The following is a 15,310-nucleotide window of genomic DNA, read 5'->3' on the forward strand; positions in this document are numbered from 1 at the left end:
GATAACCTTGTTCTTTAGGACTAGGGAAGGGTGGGAATAAGGCAATGTTAGGAAAAGGTAGGAATAGGGAAAGGGTAACCGGCTCTCTCACTCATTAGACGAGACACAGCCATTAAAGCCTACTTCACGCCGATCTTCTGTGAGATTGTGATACTTCTCTGGTCCAGCCAGCCATCGAACATAGCGATCTGTAATTACATAACTATAGCTAGGCTCTACCACCTACAAACAGGTTGTTGGTGGTGAGAGCATGTTTTACATGCAAGCCCGTGCCTCGCTAGCATCGCAAAAATCACTTGAAGCCACCCATAGTTGAGCGATAACCTGCGATATTACCATATGTGAAGGGAGTTACTGACAGAATACGCAACATCTTGAAGAAGGTTTCAATCAAAACTATATACAAACCACACAAGAAAGTGAGCCAATTCTTGCGACTTATCAAGAGTACGATTCCTTTACAATAAGCGGGTGTATACAAACTCGATTGTTACTGTGGCTTGTCATACATTGGACAGACAAAAACGAGCATCGGTACAAGGGTGAAGGAACATATCTCAGATAATGTAAATAGGTGCTCGTCGAAGTCAGTAGTGTGTCAACACACAATGGACAAACCAGGCCACTACATACGGTTTGATAAACCATAAATTATTGCTCGTAAAGACAGGTGCATATCGAGGTTAATCCGCGTGGCAATTGAAATTTTAAAAAACATCTCAATTTCAATAGAGAAGATAGCTTGAATCTATCCAACACCCCCCTGGGACCCCCTCCTTACAAATATATAACCCCATGTCAGTGACCACAACGCAGGACCTCGTGACACCGTAAACGCTCTCTGCCGGCATCCAGAGTGGTACGCCAGAAAATTAAGAAATTCTTGGCGGTAGATGATAAGTAACAAGACCAAGTGACAGAAATTCATATCTCGTCTGCTCGTGATCACAGTTGCTGCATAGTAATCGAAACGTCGGAGTATATAGTTTTTAAAATAATAAAATACACATAGTAGTCCGAAAAATATTAGTTTCATTTATACAAAAAAAGGTATAATTTTCGTATTTATTTGTCTTTTAACCATTTGAGCTGTGTCATTAATTTAAATTCTCTTATATTTCAATTTTAAATTGTCGATTGGGAAGATTAGTTCCAAAAAATGTAGCAATTAGTGCCATGTCATTCCCTATTCATTTTTATTTAACATATCAATCAATTACTTTATTGTTACGTTCGTTTGTTTTATTTTGATTAAGTGTTTTTTACTAAACACAAATTAGTTTTAATTTTAAAACAATCTCTCTGTTATGTTCAACGGAATTGAAATACATAAATTTTTCTTTCAATTGGTCTCCTTTCATAAAGAACTGTGAATGCTGTAATAATAGCAAAAGCTTCCCACTTGATGTTAGAAAGCCGTGAAAGTGATGTTGAGTAGATAAAAGGAAATATCTAAACATTATGTGGGGTAGCAAAATTTAACTAGGAATTACAGAATAATATAACAATTTTTATGTTACTTAGTCTTTTCACCTATCGAAGTAACATTCTAAACATATAATTCGAACATATAATTATTAATTTTGTTATATACTGAATATGTGAAATTTAATTAAAATAACAAATAAAAATACACTTACTGCAATTATTAAAAGTTAAGCTTCAAATTTATTTACTCAAGTGCAACGAAAATCAGAAAGTCACGTGGTCATCGATCGTGAATACGTTGGGAATAATGTCAGATGAATTGTTTAAAAGTCTTTGAATTTGGGTAATACTGCGCGATAGGCGGGCGTCGTTCGGATGGTCATTATAGCTATGTCTGTAATATAGGGGTTGGCAGTGTGCGGCGCGCGCGGGGTCGATAAACAGTGTAGTGCGGTCCTCCTGTGGAGTAAGTCGTTACGTTCTTTACAGAAGTCTGGTCGGCTGTTCCGCGACGTGCATTTGTTCACGATCTAGGCTTTGTACGTTCTGATCTTCGGTAGCAGAAGAAAAGAAACAAGTAAGTGTTTTATGTATCAATCAAAAAATTAAAATCTTTTTTTTTTATATAATTTAAAATAATCTAAATTTAACTGGAGGTGGGTAGGATTACTACTTATATAAATAAGTTAAAATATGGTGGGCGTTATAAAATTAGACTTGGCATTAAGGTTAAAGCTTTGTAGTAACCTAAAGAAATATTCTTCTTTTGCGGCATCGCGCCGTGTTTACTGAAACTATGCGCAGAAAAAGAAATCTTGAAGTAGAGTAATTTTTTTCTTTATTATTCAAAATATAAACTCATCCTAGTGAAAATATAAAAAATATTAAGTATTCTTCCTGATCTGGACGCTTTGTAAGACTGGCTCTATATGTAATAAGTAGATAAATTATTGTAAATTGTAAAAGTTATTTAAGATATTATTATTACATAAAGTAAAGATAAGTAAGTAATGATTATTAATATTTATAAACATGAAAATAATGTATAGAATTATATTATTTGGTTTGGTTTAAGGAGTCTCGTAGAATACTTGTAGCATTTCTACGACTTTGTATAGGTCGTAATTATATTTCTTTGAGAATTTTTACGCTTACCTTAGGCTGGAAAAGGCGAAGCGATTATTGTTTTTTAATTATTATTTATAGCAGCACTGCAACATACTTTTATTAAATGTGAGTTATCTGTATGCAATGAATGAATGTATGAATTCATTGAATTTTATTTTCATGTTAGTTTAAAAGACGCTGATGAAAAAGTAAAGAACAAAGAACGTAGCAACCTTAAATTTAAAACAACTATTAATTACATCAACCGAGGCTAAAATCAAATATTCCATAATGTGTTATTTAACTTTTTGAAATTTATTAAATTTAAGTAAAATGGGGCGACTTACAAAAAAATTTGAGGTGCATTGTAAATATATTTACATCGAAACTTGGGTACGAAAATAGTCTTGTAAATATTTAAGGTCCAGACGTTTTTAATTTGTATTTGTCTCTTAATTTTACTTCTCCTACTACTCTGCTAACTACAAATTTAAAAAGGCAAGATTTTCCCAAGATTGCAATATTCTATAAAATGGACTCGTCAGTTTTTGATCAGCTTGCCATTCTTTGATTAAGGCAGGTTGGCTAATGTAAAATCCTCTTTTTTTGCTATTCTCAACTCTTGAATTTTTGCCTATAACAATACATTGTATGTAAGGGCCCATATTTAAAATTTCTGATCTATGTTGATCAATTCATTGCAGTGATTAAAAAGTCTTTAGAACAATAATGTGTTGACGACACGTCATTATGGTGGCTTCCATATTTATAAATTTAGTTTTTTTTCTTTGCATATACTCTTTCTTCTTTATCTTTATATTAGATGATTACTTATTGCACCGAATATTCCTCCCACATATTTAGACCATTGATTTCCAAAGGGCTCCAGGTCGTCGAAATGGACCTGTTGATGACGTGATTCATGGCTTGGGCTGGAGTGTCAATATGGAAGTTCGTAATTGGGGATCGGGAACCACAGAAAAACTAAAACAAATTTCCAAAGTTTGTTTCAATACCCACATTTCTCTTTTGAGCTTTGGATAATAATTTAAAAATGTAATAATCGGGGTCGCCGAAACCAGAAAAAAATTACTCTGATTTAAAAAGAACAATATTGTAGAGAAATAAAAATGTGGTGTGTTTATATGATACCACAATACAATTGAAATTAATTAATTAATTTACTATATTTTAATTAATAATTACAAAATGTTAATGCTAGTGGGAAACTAACAACATTTATTATTTATTTAATTCCTAGATCAAAGCACACTAACGCGGAGAATAAGCACAAATAAGAGAGTATAAGCATAAATAGTTTAGGGTCAGCCGAAGCATTGTGGGCGAGCGCTTTTCATTTTACCCTTACTCCGCACCTGTAATGCGACACATTCGAGAGATACATGAAAATATTTGAGATGACCTTAAAAACATTGTTTTTTATATACAATGAACAAGACAACCAGGTCCCTTTTGATATTGATATTTGTATTTTGGGTTCATCATCTAAGGAAGAGGTTTCTACCATCAGCCATCCTAACTATAAGCTGCAATCCATTGAATACATAAGTAAGTTTATGTAACACAGCAAACAAGTCGATAAAATGTGCATGAAAACATTTTTTAAATCAAATATTTAAGCCAAAGACCAATTATGTAACAGCCACTTAGTAATTTTATACGTAAAGGAAAAAACATTATTAACCTTCCTAAGAACTTTTTAGCTATTTTTTTCTGCTGTCGTGTATTTAAATCGTTTATTTTTCATAAAACTTGTAAATTTACTCTTACTGCTTTAATGAAATAAATTATAATATTTATATATTTAAGACAATTTATTATATCCGTTTTTAAATTATTATTTATTTCAACACTTTGGTCTTATTTTCACGTATGGATGCATTTAATTATGGAATATGAAATGGCTTCATTAGCTGACAAAGATTTAACCATGTTACAATTAATTATAATTATTTGAAAATGAATTTAATTTGATGATTCCTGGAAAGATCGCTTTTCAATATATAGTTGACTGACTAGATAATTTAATTAAAAATAAAGTGAATAAATTGACCAAAGCTAAAACTGAAATATTCGGTCTTTTGTAAAATAAATATTATTTTTTTGGCTTCAGAAGGAAAGAGTGAAATAGAATGTTTTGAATATAATTAAAACGTGAACATAGTTTTTGAGAGATTTTTTGGAGTATCAAGTTCAACAACAAGTTCCGTATTAGTTTATATATCTAGTGTTGCCAAAATCACTTTACGTCAATATAATAAGAAATCTGTACATTTTTTAGTCAAGATTGTAAATTTATATTTATGCAGGAATAATATTCAACTATTGCCCAAATAATCATAGTTGGCTGGGATGTCCCAATATTAGTGACTACGCTGTTAGATAGCTGGTTGCGTTTTCTAAATTCACAATAGTTAAAGATACTTGCAACTCATGATTAGTTAACATTATCTTGTAAACTGCAATCTATAAATTTGGGTCTGTATTAGAAAAAGAAAATCTTTAGTAAAAAAAAGATCCTAGAAGAAAAGTTACCTTTGGGAAAACCAGGGTAGTGTGGTTCTAGCACGTCGCTATAACGTTAAGGGTATTGAAAACCACAAAGTGACACTATGTATTTCCCACAATAAAGGAGTAGTGTTATGCCTCGTCGCAATTAAACAGTCAAAGCTCACCGTTTATATTTGGATTGATCTTACACAGCACAAACAAAATTCAATAATGAGGTCTTTCTTTTCATCGTCTATTTACTACAAATGCTCACAATTTTAGATTTTAATTTCAAAATAGACTTATCTCTATCGTACTTTTAAATATTACAAATATACTAATAAGACAATATATAAATATTTAATATTGTGACTCTGGATTCCGTAATAACCAACCTTAAAAAGACAATATTATCTCTAATTAATATGATTAAGAAATGAGATTTTGGCAACGAGTCGACATCAAATTTCATATAAGGTTGTAAAATATATTAACAACTAACACGTCTGATACGCCATCCTGTTAGCAATAGCTGGTAACTCATTTTGACTAGCTATATTCCTTTAACCTCTTTTACGAGTACGTCGTCGTGCGATGTCAAGTTGCTCCAACGACGTGAAAGTTCAACCTTGCATAAATAATTTTATGATCACAAGTATTTTAAAATATATGACACTTATAGCAATTATACCGCTAAAAATAAACAGTCATATTTTTAAAAAAGATTCGTACTGATATTAATATGTTTAATACAATATATCAAAAATTTAATATTTTTGACGAAATAAAGTTGTAGTTGTATTTACATTTTTTTTTGTTTTCTTATTAATCCGCATGAACGATAAAATAAAATAGAGTAAACCTAAAAACCTAAAAACTCACCACTATTGATACCATCCTGAAATTTTATATCTAAGTTTTTACCAAATAATGTTCAGATCGATTAGTTACAAGTGTTTAGTTTTCTTAGAGTGTTTTCCCTTTGTATATATAATTTTCCTAGAAAATCAATAACCAATTAACTAAAAATGTAATTGATAGCCACCAATAACATGAAATGTTTATTTTAAAACCGAGATACTTGAAGAATGAAAAGTTATTAATAATTTTTGTTTCTCTTGACTGTAAATAAAACAACAAATATTTTGTATTTCTTTATTGTCTTAAGAACAGTAAGGTTTAGGTTTAACTCAATTATATTTAAATTTTTTTGTTTTTCATATTTATATTAAAAAATGGTGATCGCACCTTTCTTTATTATCCAGTTATGCAGGACATTGCTACTATTTTGGCAGTGAAATTAATAGTTTCGCCCCTCTTTAATGGGATTTAAAATATAACTGAAGTTACAGTCATCAATTAATAAACATATACAATAAATTTGTATTTAGTTATAAAAAAATCAAAAGTGCTCTAATGTTCTGAAAATGATCTCTCATTTTTTGCATGGCTTAATTTCTTGCCTAGAAAAACTCTTCGCTCATTGAAAGTGAACAGTTGTGTTAGAAATTAATACATAGATACATATATTTTAAGTTAATATTAAAAAATATGAGTCTAGACCCACTACCACATGAATACACATAAACAGAAAAGTGTTAGTTACTCTCAAATTTAATGAAAAAAGGAAAACAAATTATTTGCTATAATATAGAAATAGCTTAGTTACGACACAAAATTGTGATGCGCATGTAGTTGTAAGTTTATATATGTGAATCTAAATGATGAGAGTAAACTTCATATATGTAACTTTTCATTTTAATATCCACAACTTTATAATAATTTACATTACATTCATTTGATGCATCGCTTACTCAGGCACTTATCATTTAAACCGTTGATTTCATTTGTAGAATATTATATTCGTAAACATACCATATTTTTACAAGCTTATGAAACTTTGAAACGAGTAAACGAATAATAATTCTGTTATTGATCGAATGATGTCCGTAACAGTTTCTGATATCATAATTCTCCTTGAGAAATAATGTAGTTCCACAATTCTCACAATTCCGTCAACTTTGTATAATGGCTTTGCAAGTAAATTGGAAACGAACATTAAAGGCTACATTTATCTACCTTTCCTTAACGAAAATATCAAAGAGGTTAAAAAGTAAGTGGTTAATAAGTTTGTTTTGGATACCCTTTAAGAATAGGGTATAATTAAACTGTAAAATAAGGTTTTTGCACGACTAAGAAATACGCAAAGGATGCTGAATTTTGTTATTTTATTTGTTTTTCAATTAACTGAAATCAGCTTCGCAAAGTAAAAATAACTAAATCCTGACAAGCTTTGCAAAGATCTTATGACTTAAGTGCTCAGCTGCGTTTTATTCTCTATTTATAGACAACTTTTCTTGACCTATAATACTCTTTATAGAATATCATAATATTTATTAAAAAGAAAATGTCTAGGTTTCATAAGAAAAAAAAAGTTCTAATTAGTTTGCGGTATTGCTAGCATCGAAGTTTCTAATAAATAGTCGAGCTCGAGCGTACTCAAGATGGCTAGGAAAAAAAATGTAAGTATTACTTATAATTAGTTTTCACTCGTATTACGAAAATTTTATGTTGAAATTAATGTATTACAAACTTTTTGCCAGAAAATTGATGAAATAGCGTTAAGAATTCAAGTTTGGTGAAATGAAAGCATACTAGTATATATATAGAATGTTTTTAATACTTTTTCATTTTAGGCTATTTGACTTTTTTTCGATAACATTCAACATAAGATAAACTAATAATGGAATGTCTAATACCTTCTCCTAGTTCTTTGTTGATTCTTTAAATATATTCAAAACTTTTAACTAACAAAACTATTTTTTTAATTCTAAACACAGATTCTAAGTATTAATTATGATATTTAAAAAAAAGTATATTATCTGTTCAGATTATTAATTAAGACAATGATGTCAGTAGCTTTAAATTCCTATCTATGATTAATTGCATTAATTAATTGATTAGCTCCATGCTTTCATGGAGCTGACGTTATTAACTCCCAAATAGATTAATCCATAGCCAATAATTCACATTCAACCTTTCTGTTGAATTACATCGTATCGTATTTATAAATCATTAACACAATTATATTATATAAGCCTTATATATTATGTTATATGGTATTATCAATTTAATTTAAGAATTTGAAATACATATTCAAACAGAACTACTTCTTGTTGTTATTAATTTTAAACTTGTTTACTAGTTTTTTATTTGACATTTTACATAAGGACACAAGTGTTAAATATAATACATAAGATGTCTATTGATTTGTAAGGATTCAAATCATTGAGGCGTTGGTAATAAATAAACTTGCGAATTGTGGCAAAGCGTATTGCATTGACATACCGAATCAAATCAAGTCCTATTCAAATAAACGTAACTGTTTAAACACATGAATTATGTTTTCTTAGTGAATCTCAATATCGGATATTTAAATCATTAAAACTTTTTAAATTTGTGTTATTCCACAAATAATTAATTATAAGATAATGAAATTATTCGATTTCCATTTCTTGTTGTTTAGACAAAAGCTACTAACACGTATAATAGTAGTTTGAAGCACGTCATTCGTAGATACGAATCGATCAATAACAAATCACCTTCGATGAATTATCTAATTCATCGAATGTGATTTGTTACTGATAACAATAAGTAAATTTCTTCTCTGCGGACAAAACTACTGCTACTGAACTTAATATTGTTGGAAATACTGTTATAAATTAATTATCAATTGACCAGCAGATAATTATGTAATATTCTGAATGCTTTGCATCAGTGACTATATTTTATAAAAGGTCTATTTAATGTATATATAATACTATTTTGTTATAAAGATAGTAAAAAATTTATCTTGTTATTGACATTAGCTATTCATTATAATAATGAATATTATTTTACATGTTGTATTTAGCATTTTGTGTATTCGCAATCGCACTTACCCTGTTGTGTTGTCAATGTGTTTTTTTATATTCAATCCTCAAGATATATGGCCTTCATAAGTAGAACCTTCTGATTCGATTACTTGCAAACTAGAATGTTAACTATATAACTTTTGGAACGATACGTAGTTAGGCATCTTTGACACAAGTTTCCAATTAAAGCAATTTACTAAGTATTATAATAAGAATATGTATTAAAATAGCAACCGTTTCTATTATTTATATTTGTTGAAGTTAACTTAAGGAAAGAAGTTCTTTTTAATATTTCTCTGACTTCTAAGGAATAAATAAAAAGATATGTTTTTTTATTGTAAATGAAAAATAACCATACGGCCTAACTGATGGGAAGTAGTTACGGTCGCATACGGATACATGCAACATGTTGTTGCGGATACTTTGCCGCCTTGCGGTGAAGGAAATGATGGAAGGATGCTGGTCCTATGACAATCCTGTCAAAAAACCATTGGCCTTAGTCTGAATTGAGAGTCGAGTTTTGTGTATCGCTGGCACAGAGTACGGACGAGCCCCCGATGCGACATGCAGTCGCAGGGTCTCCCTGGACCCCACACAAATGAACCACGCTCAACACCCCAAAACAGACTTAGGCTGACGCAGAACAGAAAGTTATTGCACACATAAACTTCCCGGGAGAGGATGGAATAAAGGGTGGGAAAAAGGAAAGTGCAACCGGTACTTCTCTGGTTGAGCCAGTCTATGACCGAGCCGTAGTTACTTGACCACAACTGGGCTCTACCACCTCAAGATCACAGGTAAACCTTGGTTGCGTTCAACCTTGGTTGTTTAGGAAGCGGGAGAAGTGGGAATAAGGAAATGCTAGTTAAGGGTGGGAACAGCGAAAGAGCAACCGGCTCTATCACTTATCGAAGAAACGTAGCCATTAAAGATTGCTTCACGCCGATCTTCTGTGAGAGGGTGGTACTTCCCCGGTTAGGATAGCCCATGTTTGAGCTGTAGTTACTTGACTACAGCAAGGCTCTACATCCTACAAAATTCTTAATTTTACAATAACTAATAAATTAAAATAAATACATCTAACAATTTTCATGAAACTTCATATGATCGCCAAAAGTTGTTATTATTTCTATTTGTTATAATATAAAATTATCATGAAAAGGTATTCATGATATTTTATAACAATAAAGTTATTGAATGCTGAAAATGCCTATTTAGTGATATAGTTATTTTTATGATAATATCTTTTTAGCTCGAAAACAGAACACTCAATTTATTATTATGCGCTGTGAGTTCCTCTAAAATGCAAATGAACTTGAATGAAATACGACACTTAGCTTTACGTTCGATTAAACTTTTTATTACTATTTCTAAAGAACATAATTAACATAATGAAAAATTATTATAAGAAAGAAATAGTCTTAAACTATTTCAGTAAACATTACTTCCAATAATAGATATTAAATGCTATGAATGCTGAAACTAAAATTTGTAAAAGAAGCGCAAGCCATTAGTTTTCAATCAACAGGTGCACTTGTCGGAATGAAAGTCTCAACTGTGTTTACTTTTCTGGTGACTTTAATGGTTTATATTTTATGGAGTGATTTTTTTCTATACATATTTGCTTCTGGTACTAGTAATCAAACATGCAATTAACAAAGTTACTTAATGTTTAAATAGCTACATAGTCGGTTATAGCTTAATGAAGTATGGAATGGATTACGATAAAGCTCAATAAACCCTGATTAAGAACATGAGAGGTGAATATAGCAATTACTACAGTAATATAAGAGGTGAACTATAAAATAATAGTTAATTAATTAATTAAGTTACCTTCTAAAACTGCCATACTTTTATAACTAAATAATATGGTAACCACAACAAATTTTTATTTGATTTCGTTCCTTGGGCCTAGCTGGGTAGGTTTAAAATAGTGCAACAATGGACAGGTATAAATTATAAGAAAATAATACAAGAGACACATTTTAAATGTATTTTATAAGAAAGGTCTTTTCTTAGCTTAGCAGTAGTTTAATAAACTATGTCTAGTTTTTTCGGAGGTAACTAGATTTCATTGACACCTAATAGTTCTGACTGGTTATCTGAGATTGGATTAAACATGTGTTACGGAACAAATTTGTTGTTTTATCTCAACCCATCCAAAACATCAATTAATACTAACTATTATGAGTAACTATAATTAGAAAAAATTGTTTTAAAATTTTTTATTCAGTCCGTTTTGTGATTGGAAGTAATTCCCTTGGAGTTTCCACCACTAAAGGGTTATATCCTGAAACGTCATCCGTTGATTTAAATTTTTCTTGATTTTTGGTCAAAAAACTAATATATAAACAAATAATTCGAATACGATTGATATGTACACCCTTATGCGTTGGCATGAAATAAGTTATTAAATAAAAATATTAATTTTTAAATAATAAACAGGAGTTCTTTGTTGTAAAATGTCTGAGAAGATTTATTCGCCTCATACTCTTATGTATCCATTTTAAAATAAATAATAAATAAAAAGATATCATAAAAATGTATAGCAACGTTTTTTCCAAATAAAATAACTGTTTTTTGTAGCATCAATGGCTGTAGGCGATAGATTTCGCAGCTCAAAACAGAAATTTTAAATGTACAGTGTAGTCTACCAGTTTCATGGCGCGTTAAAAGACTAAATATTGTCTAGTAACTTTGCTTCGCCCTTGCTCTGTGTTATTTTCTTTTTTGTTATCAACTCTTTTAAAATAGATATTCATGATAAAGTCAGTAAGTGTCATAAAAGTTTTAGTTGCTGTTTTGAAACATTGAACATTTATTCTTTCGTTTTACCTTTGTCTCAAATGATACTTGTAAACCTTTGTCACAGTCGTATAAAACAGTGCTTTGTACAATTTTTTCGAGGCGCACTTTTAGAAGTCAAACATATATTCATTTAAATTTTTATCACGAGTTAGAGTGGTGTATTTTTATTTATACATTTAAACCACTACTGGTGAATAGCATAAAAATATTTTCATAATAAAGTTAAGTCGAATTTATTTTATTTGGAAAGGTGAAAGTAATCGGGCTTTTCAATAATAAAAAAATAACATTGAATAATAAAATTATTAAATACTGACTTAAAGCAAATTAATAAAAAATCAAACGTAAAAAAAAATATAAAATAGGAAGGAATAGCTTAAAACATCATTTAAATATAAAGTAAAAATAATAATAAAAAATACATTATAAAAATTTAGGACTGATATGAATCATTTTTTAGGTATAATACTGTTCTGGATTATTATAATTATAAAATATGTATTATATTAGGTTGGTAATAAATCATATATTTTCGAATTATATATTTTACATTACAATCAGTTGCTATGTTATTAAGAGATAAAAATCACACTATTTATAATATAGAAATTTAGATATTCCTTTTAAATATTTTAATTTCATTTACATTATGACTATATGTCTATTTAATATTTGTTTTTGGTTGTTTTATGTTTATGATCCAACTCTTGTTAATAATTAATTATTTTGGTTCTATCTTGAAATACGCGCACAAAGTTGGAGTTGCGTATTAGAGACCGCATAACAAATATCATTATCAATATTTCACAAATATTTTGTTCCTATGGCAACATTCTAAATTATTTATAATTATTTATTAATGTTCAACATGTTTTTAAATGTATACTTGCCTGAACCATTAGGTAAATGAAATAAAAACCTTAAAGTGTTTTTGTTACTGTTATTCTTCTCGTTCTCGCTTTTTATTTAATTTATAAAACTCAAATTATATCCATGGAAATCTTTCATCATACTTCCACAACAAACCGTTATATATATTTATACAATTAGAAAGTTGTAGTACGTAAAACATTATAAGATTTTTTTATATATAATAACATTTTGATACTTTGTTATGACAGTAGCACCAGTAATTACAATCTTAACTTATTATATCAGTATAAAATGTAAAAAGTTGAAAATCCTTCGAATGTTTTGAAATCCTTCTGTTATTAGATATGAAAATATAGCATAAAGCGCATTCAAGTACAAAAAGCATAAGATGTGAATAGTGTGAAATTCGAGGACAATTGAACAGTCGATAGCGAAAGAAGAAGAAAAAGGCGATATTGTTTAGTTTACACAGTAAAATAGTTTTGCGTCTTAATAAATGTTTTTAAAAGTTTTCATAAGTGCAAAATATATGAATTTCATTCTTTGATAAAACTTAAAATTTCAAAACATCTGATCTTGTTCTACCCTACTGCAACGATTCTATCTATTAAGACTTTATCTATAACCGTATTGACCCAATGTTGTTAGAAGATAATGGATTAAGTCTTTTATTTTAAAAGTTTTAAGACAATTAGTGTGCGTTATATGTTATAAAAACTCTTGATTACTGACCATTAAACTTTCCTTTAACATATGTAATTCACTATTCGAGTATACAACACTATTGCTACCATTAACAAGATATAAACCAACATACTACAGCCTTAAAAAGTCCAATTCGCAGTCACGAGAATTCCTAAAATTGTACAACTAATGACATATTCATAAAATTAGTTTAGTTTTCCCAGTTCTTAATGAAATTTGAGCACAATTCACGCTCATTTACTGACTAAATTATGTACATATATCAGCCACATATAGAATTCATGACCTTTTAAAAGCTAGATAATGTAAGCAGATAATTTTTGTCCGTATTTTTAAATTAATAAACAATTTTTGATGCAAATATTTCACAAATAAACATTTTTTTGAAATATTTATAAATAACGCTCAATTTACACATAAAAATACCTACTTTTGCTTTTTTCATAACACGAATTGTTTGTCATATAATATTAGATATGTATTATTTGTCACTCTAAAACACATTATATATTGAGGAGTGTCTATATTTCTATATCCTTTTATACTCAAAGACTTTTAAACTGAATCACAAAGAAATTGATATTTACATTTATATTACGATTTATTTTAAAGATTGAAGAGGAAATATGCATTTTGATACGGAATTGATTTTGATATTTTTGTTTTGTTGTCTATAGTCAATATATATGTTTACAATGTTTACATAAATAAATTATATTTATGTTTTATGCACATATGATCATGAATATAAATACCCTGTGTCATCGTAGGATAACAACCTGTTCAAAATTCAGCTGTTCCTTCAAAATATTGTACAAATAAAGTTCTGACCAAACTAGATGATATTTTTATTTTTTATTTATTTTTTTGTCTGGTTGGAAAATCTTCATGGAGCCCCGCCGCTCTCGGAGAAGGGCGAAGGGGACTGTCAGACTCTTACGGGCCAACCAAAACCAAAACCAACACGTGTTCCTGATGTATGTTGGCGGGTATCGCCGAAGCTTTCGTCGCTATCCCCCGCCAAGTATTCACCCACCAGATGGTTAGGCGGGCCCCGTCACCCGTCACCCGGCTACAAGACTGAATTATGAGGCGCGCGCGGAACACTAGCCGTAGCCTCGAAGCCTGCAGCTGTTATCGGACGACAAGATGCCCCGAAACTGCCGTCCACAGGCCGCGCTCTATGCTGGCTGGAATTCCGCCACCCTACGGCGCTGAATGCGTCTGCTGCGGAAAGGGAGATCACTTTGCGAGCATCACAGCTTCGCAAAACGTGACGACCGCATACCACCCTGACTCGCTCCCTACCATAGCATACGCTACAGCCGGAAGCAAGAATATTCCCGCAGCACCTACGGCCGCTACCAAGTTACAGCACTGCTCGTCCCAAGCTGAGCACAACGCCACCGTATGCGACGCCGTATCGTTGCGGCTGTCACCACAATGGTGGCACTGGGACGTCTGCTCCCAGCCTATGCGACATAGATACTTCCCGAAACACCCGTGTCCGGTAAGCACCTGCATTAGCCGGAAGCTGAGGGCACCATGGCTCCTATTGAGCCACTCCTCTAGGACGGGGGCCTTACCGCTGCTACAGCGGCGTGCCCCGCCGTGGGTTGCGCTAAGCGCGTCTACCACTCCGCCGCTAGGACCTGGCGGAGCTTAGCCCTCCGTGCTTTGCTTCGAGGTCCCAGGGCGTGAATCTGGCTAGGAGGCTCGATGCCACAAACGAGGCCATCGCGCGCTGCGGCCTTCCCAAGTTGGGCAACAAGCGCGAGAGTGCAGAAGCGGTGACCAACAAACTGGGGGCGAGCCGTGTAAAGTGCGGCCCGAAGTTCCACCGACTGTCGAGGATGAGTCCAAGGTACATCATTGTCGACTCGACAGCGATGGAGACCCTTCCTACTATGATGCTGGACCTCGAAGGCGGCTTCATTCTGGGCCTATGAAAACACAGTGCCTCA

At 31.4% G+C, this 15,310-nt stretch overlaps 1 protein-coding gene across 1 annotated transcript in view; it reads left to right on the plus strand.

The window, feature by feature from the left end:
* Positions 1 to 1,891: 1,891 nt before the first annotated feature.
* The window catches only part of LOC116777572 (solute carrier family 7 member 14), a 56,141-nt gene continuing 42,722 nt past the window's right edge, over positions 1,892 to 15,310 (plus strand). Inside the window, exon 1 of the mRNA XM_061526478.1 lies at positions 1,892 to 2,005. The gene's annotated coding sequence lies outside the window, so the exon portion shown is untranslated. The remainder of the gene's footprint in view (positions 2,006 to 15,310) is intronic.

This window comes from Danaus plexippus, chromosome Z, assembly GCF_018135715.1.
Source record: "Danaus plexippus chromosome Z, MEX_DaPlex, whole genome shotgun sequence".
NCBI lineage: Eukaryota > Metazoa > Arthropoda > Insecta > Lepidoptera > Nymphalidae > Danaus > Danaus plexippus.